General features: G+C 46.4%; 1 protein-coding gene across 2 annotated transcripts in view; it reads left to right on the top strand.

The window, feature by feature from the left end:
• LOC147428543 (putative protein phosphatase 2C 26) overlaps positions 1–14157 on the top strand; it is a 78131-nt gene that overhangs the window by 24034 nt on the left and 39940 nt on the right. The gene's annotated exons all lie outside the window — the stretch shown is intronic.

The raw sequence follows: 14157 nt of genomic DNA on the forward strand, positions 1-14157 counted from the left end.
CCATAGGTCTCGCACCATCATGCAGTGCGTCGCTCTAAAATCACCACCCGTCCATCTCTGTAAAAGGCTATCTTTCCCTTCTCCCTTGCCGCTGTAATCTCTGGCATTACCTCTCTCATGTGCGAGCTGTGAGAGAGTCAGGTCATCCCCGAGGAAAATACTTGTCTTTTTGAGAGTAGGCCTCTTCCTCGAGAATTCCTTCTTCTCTTCCAACGAGGGGAAGCGTAGTATGAGAGCTCTCCCCTTTGAACACTCTCCCTCGCCGTCACTTTTCTTACCTACCCTCCATGCCTTTGTGTGCAAAGGCTTCTCCATCCCCATCATGGATGTAAGGCTTGTGACCTCTTTCTCCACATTGTTTATGTCCTTGAGACCGGTCACTCTCACATGTAGTGCTCGCATCCGCCTTCTTTGTTCCTCTTCGAGGGTCATGTTGATAAGCGTCGGTGTACAAGGGGTTTCTTGACCTTTCCCTTTCTTGGGGACCTCAATCCATTTTTCGGCCTCGTCCGCCTTTTTCTGTGTCCTTGTTATCATCTCCGCCCATGAAGATGTCTTTGCCACACTCAGTTTCTCTTCCTCTGTGATCATCCTAACCTGTTCCTTGATTTCCTTGATTTCATCTATTACCGAGGGCTGAAATTCGCCTTCCTCTAGTCCACTGCTTACTCTATCCGCAAGCTCCTGTTTAAGGGCAGAGACTTCTTTTTTGAGTGTCCGTATCTCGACGTTTGGGTTCTCCTGTTTGAGGGCCGAGACTTCTTCTTTGAGTGTCTGTATTTCTGCGTTAAGGCTCTCTTTCTCCTTCTTCCATTGTGCGCCTTCATTGAAGACTATCTGATGGAGGTTGGCCTTCTCCTTCCACCATCCTTCCATCTCTGTTTTCCACTCCTTCATTTCCCTCTCTATCTGTGCCATCCGCTTGTTTGTGAGCATGACGGTTGCCTTTGCACGCGACTTGCAAACAGGTGAGACATTGACGGCTTCCGTGTCCTGTGCCGGGTCCTATGCAGGGGAGATTGCTTCCATGTTTTATTGTTCAAGAGATGTATCGGGCTCACTTACTCGCGGCCTATGCAACCAGCAAACACGCGGCCCCCTACTGGGTCAGCTCGCGGCAACAATTTCGCATCTGCCAGAGCCCCGCAAGCTCCCTGTATGTCTGACCTGTTGCCCCCTTGTGTACTCGTGAGGAGGACCTGCGCCACAGCCCAGTATGGGCGCCTCTGATAATCAGGAACAACCTCTCGCTGCCCCTCTGTCTGGCTGTAAACAATAAGTCCCGCAACCCCCTGTGTAAGGTATCCGCAGGCAGCAATGCTTGCTGCTGAGTGTGCATTAACCAGCCCCTCAGGCGACCCGTCTCTTCTGGAGCATGGAACCCGAGAGCAGCCCCCACTGTGGGACGGGCCTGCTGTCCCCGCACCTGCAACCTGCACAGAGAGAGAGAGAGAGAGAGAGAGAGAGAGAGAGAGAGAGAGAGAGAGAGAGAGAGAGAGAGAGAAATGAAATGAAATGAAATGTTATATTAACGTCTTCAAAAAGCCAGTGTGACCTATGAGACCAAACTGATACAAAAGTGGTGAATGTGTTACAATGTCTGAAAAGTGTGAAAGCGTGAAAATAAATGCGAAAAACTAAATACAAAGTATTAGATAAACTTCTTAGGAGCATTCTGGGTGTCTGGCTAGAATGCTTCTAATCCTTTGTTGTAGTCTCCTCCGGTGAAGTGTGCTTCTGCATCTCGGTCGTGGTCGTCTCGATTTCCTAAGCCCAATCGCCCTGTCCATGAGGGTGCCTTTGGTATGAATGTGGGTACTCCTTTGTGCTCGCTGCTGGCCTCTTGCTTCTCCTTCCATTCTTGCTTCTCTCAATCCGAAGAAATCTGTGATCTGCCTCTGAGGCTGTAGTGCTCTTTGTCTTCTCATTAGATTATCCCTGTGCCGATGTAGTTCCAGTAGGTACAGGCCTAAGCACCTTTGATCTTGGTATTGCATGACTCTATCTATCTAGAGGTCCAAAGCCTTCTTTGAAAAGGCAATGGAAACGCCCACGTGTCTCATAGTATACGGTGCAATGGCATATGTAGTGTAATTCTGTCTCCGGCTCCATTCCGCATAACTTGCAAATTATGCTCTCAGGTGGGATTCCCCTAAATCTGCCAAATTCAATTTCCAGCTGGTGTGAGGATGTACGAATCTGACCAATAGCACATCTCAAACCATGAGACAGGTGGGTATCCATGTAGCTCGGGCGAATCACAAAACCATCTTCAGATAGCTGTAGGAAGTTTTCTTTGTAGTCGGCCATCTTCCTGCCCAATTCTTGTGTAGGGTCTACCCATGTCCTCTTAGTGTCCAACTGTATAAGATCCTAGCGGATGATTTTATTAATCTCCGTTCGTGTGATTGCTAGTGATGGAGCCTCAAGAGAGTATTGGAAGGGGGGTAATCTTTCCATACTGAACCCGTGTCTCTGAAACCACGAGGACAGTTGCGCATACCAGCATGATGTATCTCCTTTCATTGCTAATTGTCGAGAGGATTCGAGGGCCAATCTAGTATATCGGCAATTATTTGTATCCCATAAACCATGTATAAAGGACACTGATCTGGTAAGAGCTTCAATTTCTATTGGAGGGGTAGCTAGTTCCGCTCGGGTAATCGCGTGTGGTACGGAGCCCTTGGCTCTAATCATTCGGGAAATCATAGATACCAAAGATCTCTCCATTGACTTCCGATTATCATGATCCACAGATGGTCCCCAAATCTGGACCCCATAAAGCATAGCCGAAGCCACCACAGTGTCAAAGAGCCAAAGTTTTGTTCGTGGTTCCTGAAACTGCACTTGTGAACACATCCTCTCCAACCCTCCCAAGGCCGCAGAGGCTCTGGACAATCTAGCATCCGCTGCTTTCTTAAGAGTAAACTTCGGTCCTGTAAATACCACACCAAGGTATGTGTATGCATCCGTGTACTCTATTGTAGCCTGGCCATATGCAAATGTAGGTGCGGATCTCCTAACCCACTGCGGTGTGGTGTTAAAACACCATAACTTTGGTTTTACCCAAATTTACCGACAGTCCGCTGTCCTCCGGGAATTTATGTAATGCATCTAACTGCCTCTGCATACAATATCATCTGCATATAACAACAAAGGGATCCATGACTGTGCAAGTCGAGCACCTCTGCCACCCTCTCTATCAATGTAATCTGATACCTCATCTATATACATACCAAATAAAGTAGGGGACAGTGGGCATCCCTGCTTTACTCCAACGGTGGAATGAACAATGTCGGAGTCCCCTTTTGGAGTACGTACATAGCCAATTACTGACCCGTATAAGGCCATGATCCCCCAGATAATCTCTTTGGGGACCCCTAACTCTTGCATTCTGCGCATCAATTTGGCCCTTGGTACTGTATCAAAAGCTTTCCGAAAATCCACAAAGCAACAATACATCCTTCTCCCGCTTGCTCTTCCTTCCTCAATAATGGTTCTGAGCGTAAGAATATGATCTAAAGTGGAATAACCCCTCCTGAATCCAGCTTGTCCTGTTGCCCTTATGCCCTCATTCTCTGCCCATCTACTCAATTTTTGTTCCAGAATGGATGCGTACAGTCGGGTCAATGTGTGTCCCACCATAATGGTATGGTAGTTTTCGGGTATCATAGGATCCCCTGACTTGAAAATAGGTATGATAGTAGATAATTTCCAAGATTCAGGTAGTCCTTCACACATGACCCGATTAAACAGACGAGCAAGGACTTCTGAAAGTAGATCCCTTGCATGGGTCAGATGTTCTGCTACTAGACCCTCATGATCATATGCTCTTCTTGTCTTCATCTTATCAATGGCTTTTTCCACCATTTCCGTAGTAAAGAAAGTACTAGTAGCAGGGCATGGCTCTAGCGGATCTGGTAATGGAGGCTGTCCAGATACCGTATATAATGATGTTACATATTGACCCCAAATCTCAGGAGAAGTAATTGTCGGAGGCGATGAGTGCTCGTGAAATAAACGCCAGGCCTCATGTGAGTCCTGACTCAAGAAGAGCTGATATAAATCCTTCTCCAGTTTGGCTAAAAATGCCCTTTTCTTGCGATGTACTATACGCCGAAGAGCAATCCGAGACTGCTTATATGTGATGATCCCAAGTGTAAGCTCTTTCTGGACCTGGGTTCTCGTCTCTCTACACTCCTCGTCGTACCAACTGTTTTGAGGCATGTTCCCAGATCCTCTCTTCTGGTCAGGCTGAGTATGTGGGTATGCCTCTTGTGCTGCTCCATGTAGTATCTCTGTTGGCTGAGAAGTAATCTCCTCTACAGTATATACTGGCTCGGCTGACCACATCCTATTATAGATCTTTTCCACATATACTGAATCGGTCTCTGGCGTGAAAGTATATCTTGTGTGTGTCTTCTTCCTTTGTACTTGAGAGGCATTGTATTGGAAGGAGATTGATAAGGTCAAGAGAGCATGATCCACTGCAATCCCAACCGGTCTGGGTCCCACCTTAAAGTCCTCGATACTAGAAATAAAGCTTGGTGAAGTCATGACATAATCCACTGTACTGGCCCCATGCCTGTGCGGGAAGCATGTGAACCCCCCAGATAAAGGGAAATTCTCTAGACCATTAAGTATGGCCAAACCATGTGTGGTTGCCATTTCCATGAGATGTCTCCCATATTCAGTGTGTTCTTTATCCTGTGAGTTTCTAGGAAATTCTCTAGACCATTAAGTATGGCCAAACCATGTGTGGTTGCCATTTCCATGAGATGTCTCCCATATTCAATGTGTTCTTTATCCTGTGAGTTTCTAGAGAGAGAGAGAGAGAGAGAGAGAGAGAGAGAGAGAGAGATGAAATGAAATGATGTATTAACGTCTTCAAAAGGCCAAAATGACCTATGAGACCATCAGATACAAAGTGGTGAATCCAATACAATGTCTGAAGTACGAGTACAAAAAGTAGTACTGAATGTAAAAATGAAAACTGAGATTGAAGTGTGAAATGTGAAATGTGAAATTTGAAAATGTAGAATAGGCCCTCAATGACAATCTGGGTGTCGTGCTAGAATGCCTCCGATCCTCTGCTGGAGTCTTCGTCGATGGAGTGTGCTCCTGTGTCTCGGTCGTGGTCGTCTAGATCTCCCGAGCTCAGTCGCCCTGTCAATGAGGGTGCCTCTGGTATGAATGCGGGTACAACCCTGTGCTGGTGGTTGGTCTCCTGGCTCCCTCGATCCAAAGAAATCTGTGATCCGTCTCTGTGACTATCGTACTCCATGTCTCCTCAGCATACTATCTCTATGTCGGTGTAGCTCAAGTAGATATAAGCCAAGGCATCTCTGATCCTGATATTTCATGACTCTATCTAGGGGTCCAAAATCCTCCCTGAATAAGCAATGGAAGCGCCCTCGTATCTCATAACACACAGTGCAGTGGCATATGTAGTGTAGCTCTGTCTCTGGCTCTCTATCGCATAGTTGGCATATCCTAGACTCCGGTGGTATCCCTCTGAATCTACCCGTCTCAATCTCCAGTTGGTGTGAGGATGTGCGAATCTGACCAATAGCACATCGCAGACCATGAGACAAATGAGTGTCCATGTAGCTTGGATGAGTCACAAACCCATCTCCCGAAAGTTGGAGAAGATGCTCTTTGTAGAAAGCCATCTTCGTGCCCAACTCCTGCATCGGCTCTACCCATGTCCTCCTGGTGTCCAACTGTATAAGATCCTGACGAATGAGTCTAGTGATCTCCGTCCGTGTGATTGGCAGGGAGGGTGCATCGAGGGAATACTGAAAAGGAGGCAATCTATCCATGTTGAGACCATGCCTCTGAAACCATGAGGTCATTTGCGCATACCAACATGATGCGTCTCCCTGCATCGCGAACTGTCTAGAGGACTCAAGAGCCAATCTAGTGTATCTGCCTCTATGTGTATCCCATAGACTGTGCATAAAGGACACTGATCTGGTAAGAGCCTCAATCTCTATAGGGGGGGCGGCTACCTCCGCTCGAATAATCGCATGTGGTACGGAGGCCTTGTGGCTCTAATCATCCGGGATATCATGAATACCAAGGGTCTCTCCATGTTCCTCCAACTGTCATGATTCACAGATGGTCCCCAAACCTGGACCCCATAAAGCATAGCTGAAGCAACCAAAGTATCAAAGAGCCATAGCTTTGTTCGTGGTTCTTGAAACTGAATCTGCGAACACATCCTCTCTAGCCCTCCCAATGCCGCATAGGCTCTGGATAGTCTAGTCTCTGCTGCTCTCCTCAGAGTAAACCTCGGTCCCGTGAATACCACCCCTAGATATGTATATTCATCTGTGTACTCCACAGTGTCCTGACCATATACGAGTGTAGGTGCCGATCTCTTGACCCACTGTGGTGTGGTGTTAAACACCATAACCTTGGTTTTACCAAGGTTCACAGACAGTCCACTATCCTTTGCAAAGTTGTGCAATGCATCCAACTGTCTCTGCATGCCCTCTGGCGACTCTGATATCAACACAATATCATCAGCATATAATAATAAAGGGATCCATGTCCCTGCTAGCTGAGCGCCTCTATCACCCTCTCTGTCAATGTAGTCAGAGACCTCATCTACATACATACCAAAAAGTGTAGGGCACAAAAGACACCCATGTTTCACTCCAATAGTGGAATGAACAATGTCAGAAGTCCCCTAAAGAGTGCGTACCTGGCCAGTCACTGAGCCGTATAAAGCCATGATCCCCCATATGATCTCTATGGGTACTCCCAACTTCAGTAGCCTGTGCATCAATCTGGCCCTCGGCACTGTGTCAAATGCTTTGCGGAAGTCCACAAAGCAACAATACATCCGTCTCCCATGTGCCCGACCCTCCTCAATAATGGCTCTAAGTGTAAGAATATGGTCCAAAGTGGAGAAACGCCTCCTGAATCCAGCCTGTTCTGTTGCTCGTATGCCCTCATTTTCTGCCCATTTACTCAGTTGCTGTTCAAGAATGGATGCATACAACCGTGCCAATGTGTGCCCTATCATAATAGTACGGTAGTTCCTTGGCACCGTGGGGTTCCCTGCCTTGAAGAGAGGTACAATAGTCCAAGACTCGGGTAGTCCCTCACACATGACAGGGTTAAACAACCGCGCAAGAACCTCTGACAGTAAAGCTCTAGCATGTATCAAGTGCTCTGCCACCAAACCATCATGATCATATGCTCTCCTAGTCCTCATCCTGTCAATGGCGTTCTTCACCATCTCAGTGGTACAAAAGGTACTAGTGGTTGGACATGGCTCTAGAGGGTCTGGTAATGGTGGTTGCCCAGGTAGTGTATATAATGATGCTGCGTACTGACCCCAAATCTCGGGAGAAGTAATCACTGGAGGAGGTGAGTGCTCATGGAAGATACGCCAGGCCTCACCTGAATCTCGACTCAAAAAGAGCTGATACAAATCACGTTCCATCTGGGCTAAAAAGGTCCGCTTCTTCCGTCGCACTAAATGCCGAAGGGCAATCTGAGACTGTCTATATGTAATTACTCCAAGTATAAGCTCGCTCTGAATCTGAACTCTCCATCTCTCTGCACCCATCATACCAACTATTTTGAGGCATGTTCCCAGAACGTCTTCTCTGATCTGGTTGAGTGTGTGGGTATGCCTCTGCTGCTGCCCCATGCAAGATCTCCGTCAATAAAGTGGTGATCTCCTTCACGGTATATACAGGCTCGACTGCCCACATCCGTCTATAAATCTCCTCCACATAAACTGAGTCCGTTTCTGGTGTAAAAGTATACCGTGTGTGTGCAATCCTCCGTGGTGTCTGAGAGGCACTATTCTGGAAAGAGACTGAAAAAGTCAGGAGAGCATGGTCCACTGCTACTCCAACACGTCTAGGACCCACACTGAGATCCTGAATATTAGAGATGAAGCTCGATGAAGTCATGACATAGTCCACTGTATTGGCCCCATGTCTGTGTGGAAAGCATGTGAATCCCCCAGACGAAGGAAAAATCTCTAGACCCTTAAGTATGGCCAAACCATGCGTAGTCGTCATCTCCATGAGATATCTCCCATACTCTGTGTGCTCTCTATCCTGTGAGTGTCTGTCAAGTCCCATCTCCGATATATCCATCTCTCTAAGCATCTCCTTCGAGGTATCATAAAATACCGTTTGGGAGTGGGCCGTCCTGGCATTAAAGTCTCCCAAAAGAATGATATCTCCATCTCTAGAGAACTCCCATATGTCATCATCAAGTATAGAGAAGGGGGATTGCCCTCTAGGTGAGGTATAGACTGATGTGCTAGGGGGAAAGTAACATATAGCAATGTATAAGAATCTGCCTGTCTCAGCTCTCAGTCTCACCCACATGTATCTCGCCTTGTCATCTCTCCGGACAATCTGTAATAGCAGCTGCTCCTCCTTGAATAAGACTTCTACCCATAGTTACCCGGAACGCGGAACGGGAACGGCGACGGGATCCCCGCGGAATGGGGGAACGGCTAGGGGTTTGGAACGGGAACGGCGCGGAATGGGAGGTATAAAAAACACCCAAATAGTGCATCTTTTAGCTTCTTGTGTTTAAATACAAGGAGTATTAGAGTGCTTTGACTCTAATACTCACAAAAAACTCGTTTTGAAGACCATTCAATCTTGCTATGACTAGATGATGTGAGAGAGAGAGAGAGAGAGAGAGAGAGAGAGAGGGAGAGACTCGAGAGAGTGAGAGGGAGAGGGAGAGATTTGAGAGAGTGGGAGGGAGAGGAAGAGAGCTTGAAGGCTTAAAGCCTTTAGCCTTGAGAGAGTGAGTCTTGAGAGGGAGAGATCTTGAGAGTGTGAGAGGGAGAGAGCTTGAGCCTTGAGGATTAGCTTGTGGAGGGAAAGGGGGAGGGGGGTGCATTTTATGAGTCCTTGAGGCCTTGCACACTTCAAAAAGAAGCCCAAACATTTACTTCAATTTTTTCAATTTTTGCCAAATTTGATTGTAGCCGTTGGCCGTTCCAAGGGCATTCCGGAACGTTTTGGGGGCGTTCGGAACGTTCCGGAATGGCCGGTCCGGTTTGCACTGGCCACCCGGAACGTCAAACGTTTCGGGACGTTTCGGAACGTTCGGGAAGGGAACTGCCCCCCGGAACGCCGGAACGTGGGGTAGGGGGCGTTCCCCGGTAACTATGCTTCTACCCCTCTTGAACCTTGACTCCCATGCTGGGATCTAGCGTCTGGCCGACAAGCTGTCTCCCATAAGTAACCAGTCACATTGGCATCAAATGTCCAGATTTCTGATGTGTCTCTGCGTAAAAGACAATGTCTCTATCTCTGAAGCTATCCTCAAAGGCACCCACATCCAGCCTATATGATCCATTACAATTCCATGCCGCCATCCGGAGTGTGGTCCCATATGTCTCGCACCGTCATGTTGTGCGTCTTTCCAAAACCACTACTTTCCCTCCTCTATAAAAGGCAATTTTTCCCTTCTTCCTTGCTGCCTTGATCTGTGGCATCAACTCTTGCATATGTGCTATTTGTGCTAAAGTAAGGTCATCCCCCATAAATATTCCAGTTTTCTTAAGTGATGGTCTCTTCTTCAGGAATTCCTTCTTTGTTTACAAAGTCGGGAAACGCAAAATAAGTGCTCTTTCTTGGACGTTTCCCTAATCATCCACTCCCTTCTTTCCTACTCTCCAAGCACCTGTGTGCATAGGTTCCGGGATGCCCATTCACTGCAAGAGTTCCTTCACTTCGTCTTCTACATTTTCGGTGTCTTTGATACCAGTAATACGGACATGGAGGGCTCTAGTCCTACTCTTCTGTTCCTCCTCAATGGTCATATTGATGATGGTAGAAGTCTGTGCGGCTTCTGGCATCCGGGCCTTCCCTTTCTTTGCACCTTCAATCCATTTTTCTGCTTCGTCAACTTTCTCCCGTGTTTTAAAAAGGCGCTATGCCCATGAGGAAGCCTCTTCTGAGTTTTGTTCTTCCCCTTCGCGCAGAGTTTTCACCTGCTCCTTAATTTCTTCGAGCTCCTTTAGCATCGAGGGCTGATTTCCTCCTTCCATTTTGGGCATAGATCTGCAAGCTGCAAGTTCCCCTTTAAGTTCTTCGATCACTGCATCTTTATCCTTCATGCACTTTTCCATAGCGGTTTTCCAAGATTCAAAGCTTGCAATTGCCACATCCAACTTTTTCTGCAGAATACATTCCAATACATTCACTTCTGCCTGCATTAGAGCTTGCATCTCCCCTTTCACAGATAGATACATCTCCTCGTGCTTATCAAGCATCGCTTTATCCAATTCTTTCTTCATATCTGCATACATAGAATTCTTATAACTATCTGCGTTTGCGTACATCTCTTTCTTGATGTCATCTCTCATAAAGCTGAACTCCGATTTAATCATCACTTGAACCCTCTCCATCATTAAATCATCTTGGACTCTGACTGTTTGACCTGCCCGTAGAGAGCTTGGCGAGAGTATACTATCTCTGTTCCTCTGCTTGAATGTTGCTTTCATTTTTTGTGGGGTGGTGAAACCACTTGCATCACCATCCTCGACTGGTTGGTCCATCCGAGAAAGAGGAACAGAGCGAGCACTGAGTCAAGCCCTCACCAGCTGCCACTGGTGTTGATGTGATAGAGCAATGTAAGTTGCTGCACCTCGCCCTCGCCAAACGACTTGCTCACCCTCGTCTTCGTCTAGGCCGTTCGCCCGTGTCTAGGCTGCTCGCCCTCGCCTTCGTCTCAGGCTGCTCGTCCTCGTCTAGGCTGTTTGCCCTCGCCCTCGTCTAGGCTGCTCGCCTTTGTCCTCGTCTCAGGCTGCTCGCCCTCGTCTCAGGCTCGCCCCTGTCTCAGGCTGCTCACCCTCGCCTCAGGTTCGTCTTCGTCTCAGGAGAGGTCGTCCTCGTCTCAAGCTGCTCGCCCTCGCCTCAGGCTCGCCTTCGTCTCAGGAGTGGTCGCCCTCGTCTCAGGCTGCTCGCCTTCGCCTCAGGCTCTCAACCAGCCCTTTCAAGGGCCCTTGATAAAGTTCCAACGAGCCCTCTTAAGGGTCATCTACCCTATTGATGGAGTGGTATTTGCTTTCCATTGTGTAACTAAAATGTACAAACAGATGATAAATCTTAATGCATGGGCTGACTTGACTCTGTGAGAGATTACCACCACCACAACTCTTCATGAAGAAGCACCTCCGGGGCTGATTTGATGTAGCAATGGTCTGCGTACGGCTTCCTCAGTGAAGATATGGGGATGATTTGTACACCCGACATGAGCGGGATCTATTGCTGACTGATGGTTACAAAACACGGAGGAAACAACAGGTCTATGGCTGAAATTTGCTACAGCTTTGTATCGCTAGAGTTCAAATCATAGACAGAGCAAAGCTGAGGTGTCAAAATCAGAAGCAGTAGAGTAAGATTTAGGTTTTTTCTTAGGATACTCCTTTTTCATGTGACCTTTAACGTGACAAAGAAATTCCTTAGCCATGAGCTTGTTCAAAGACTTGGACATGACTAGAGTATTAGAAGTTGTGTACGACTGTGTCAGCTAAGTAGGGAGCAAGTCATGGATGGAGCATTGATCCTAGTAAAAGCTAGGTGGCAGCACTTTGGATCTACCATTAACTCTAATGGATGGAGTGACATTAGTAGGCATCACATTGTCATTGTGCTTGCCTTGTCTTGCTTGGATACATACATTGTTCATGCCGTGGATGCAAGGAAGACAAAGGAGTGCATATAGGCTGAGTTAATCTTTTGCCACGTTTGCCAAACCATCATCGATTTGGGGTTGACAATGTGGTGCAACACACAATGCTAATCATTCATTATCAGTATCGATTTATCTTGCTTTGTAGCATGGTTTATTAGTCTTGCTTTCTCCATGGTGCTGCAGGTTGTCACATACAGTACCTCTAATTGCTAGGCCATGGGGGACATACTAGAATCCAAGTTTCCCTGCAGTATGTGAATCCCATGTGCTGCCCATTGTCTTGATTTGCTTACGGAGTATATAAGAAAATTGTCATGGATGCAGTTTGTCGTTTCTGGCACAACTAAAATCACAGTGAATGTGGCGCAACTAGATTTGCCTGTATGTATTTTGTCTTGACAATACATTTCAGATTGAGGGGTCCACTCTTGCTAACATTTGTGGATTAGAAGTGAAGATTGATGCACCATGCGCAAAGCGAGGCCATCTGGTACATACAAAAGAGGGTTATCGATAGGAGGTCTTGGGCAAAGGTGCAACGTTCTTCGATAGTTGCACTTCAGCTTTGTTGTGTTCTGCACATAACAGATGTGGAGGGATCCTCTTTGAGTCTTGTATATGATCTCTGTATGCAGATTAGGCAGCAGATCGTAGCATTCACAATATTGTCACACAAGCTAAGCATTTTTTTAACCTTTTTTTAGTCTATTATTACTTTGTGCTTTGCTGTTTGTCATTGCCATCTACATCGTCACTTGACTAATCTGTCTCTTGTGAATGTGGACGTGGTGATGTCCTGGCTATTATAGCGAGGTGATGGACGTTTATGCATGGTCCCATCCATGATCCATGGGATGCCTGCATTGCTCCATCTTCTCTAAGGCGCCATAATTATTTGAGGAGACGACCTTGTTAACCTTGCTATAATTATTAATTGTGTACACCAAGGATGAGTAGTTGGCCATAGACATGGCAACGGGCTTGAATGCCATTCCTTGTTACGGATACTTGATTCAGAACGGGAAGTTGGAATGGGAATGGGGAACGGAGACGTGAAAATGGGCATTCCTTGGAACTATGATGGAGATGAGCAGCTTGAGATCAACTTGGGCCCCTCTGTTTTGAGGTTTGTTGCCTCCAGACAGAAGGCTTGCAAGCTTCTTCTGACTTGGTGGCAGAACTATGGAATACAGGGTCATCTCCAAAGTTGCTCCATTTTGCACTTCATATTCTTTTGTGGGTAAATTTCAGAGTTCGTGTAAGTTGTTTCTGGATAAATTGGAGAGTGTGATAGTGTTTGTTTGTTGTGATGATGGTACAAGCATAATTGGTGCGCTTATACTGAAGACCCGTAATTGCCTCACCTCTTAGTAGTTAGAGAAGCTAGTGTACTGCAAGGCGAACCTGAAGCTTGTGTGGAGTTTTCATCCTTTGGGAACACTCAAGTGTGCATTCATTGATCACTACATCTTAGCATGGTCTTAAATTAAAGATACCCTTCGAATGAATGTGCATCTTATTTGTATATATTGAATAGGTAGACACGATCCAAATGAGGATGATGGCTGATTCAATTGCAGAGGAGATCAACGGCCAAATTAAAGGTGAGTATGAGGAGATTTGTTGAGAGCATCATAGAGAGCTCAAGAATGTTGATCAACATGTCACCAAGTCACATGCACTAGCTTGTAGCATCTCTCTTTGTCAAGGGTTGTAGAGCTGGAGAGAGCACACCAAGAGAGCATTCATTCAGAGAAGCTGCCTGTTCGCACTACTTTGAGAGGTGCTAATCAGGTTGTTTCGAAGTAGTGCGAATGTGGTTGTTTGCCTCAATTGCAGTTTGAGAGCAGGATGACCCAAAGGAGGATGATAGAGTTATAGCACATGGGCTTGACTTTGCAGAGTTGCGAATCAGGTTGTTATGAAGTAGTGCGAATGAGGTTGTTTGTCTTAATTGCAGTTTGAGAGCAGGATGACCCAAAGTAGGATGATAGAGTTATAGCACATGGGCTTGACTTTGCAGAGCCAGAATGTGATGAGGGCGGCAATGTCTGGGAGATGAAAACATGCTCTCTTTATACTCATTGTCATGGTCATACAATGAAAAGATACAAGATAGTACCTAATAGTTGGTCATCTGACATCTTATTTCTACACTGTAGACTCTGCTTTTCTTAGTCAGATCAGGTATACTATTTGGATTTTGTTATTTTGAAGAGACTGTGCATTGTATCACTGTTTAATCTTCAGTACTGATTCGAGTTTTTTGAATATCTTGTGATATGACCTTTGATTTTCATGGAGTCTACAGCTTGTTGTATTGTATACCTTGCAACCTGTATCGTTCACTACGTACCTTACCACCTTGTGCTGTATGTGTCTATGGTGTGTGCATGTGTGTGTTCATGTCACATTTTTTTCTCTCTCTGGATGCATAAACAATCTTATTTTGTCACTTGTTGT

This window comes from Adiantum capillus-veneris, chromosome 23 (genome assembly GCF_014529385.1).
Source record: "Adiantum capillus-veneris isolate H3 chromosome 23, ASM1452938v2, whole genome shotgun sequence".
NCBI classification, from domain to species: Eukaryota; Viridiplantae; Streptophyta; class Polypodiopsida; order Polypodiales; family Pteridaceae; genus Adiantum; species Adiantum capillus-veneris.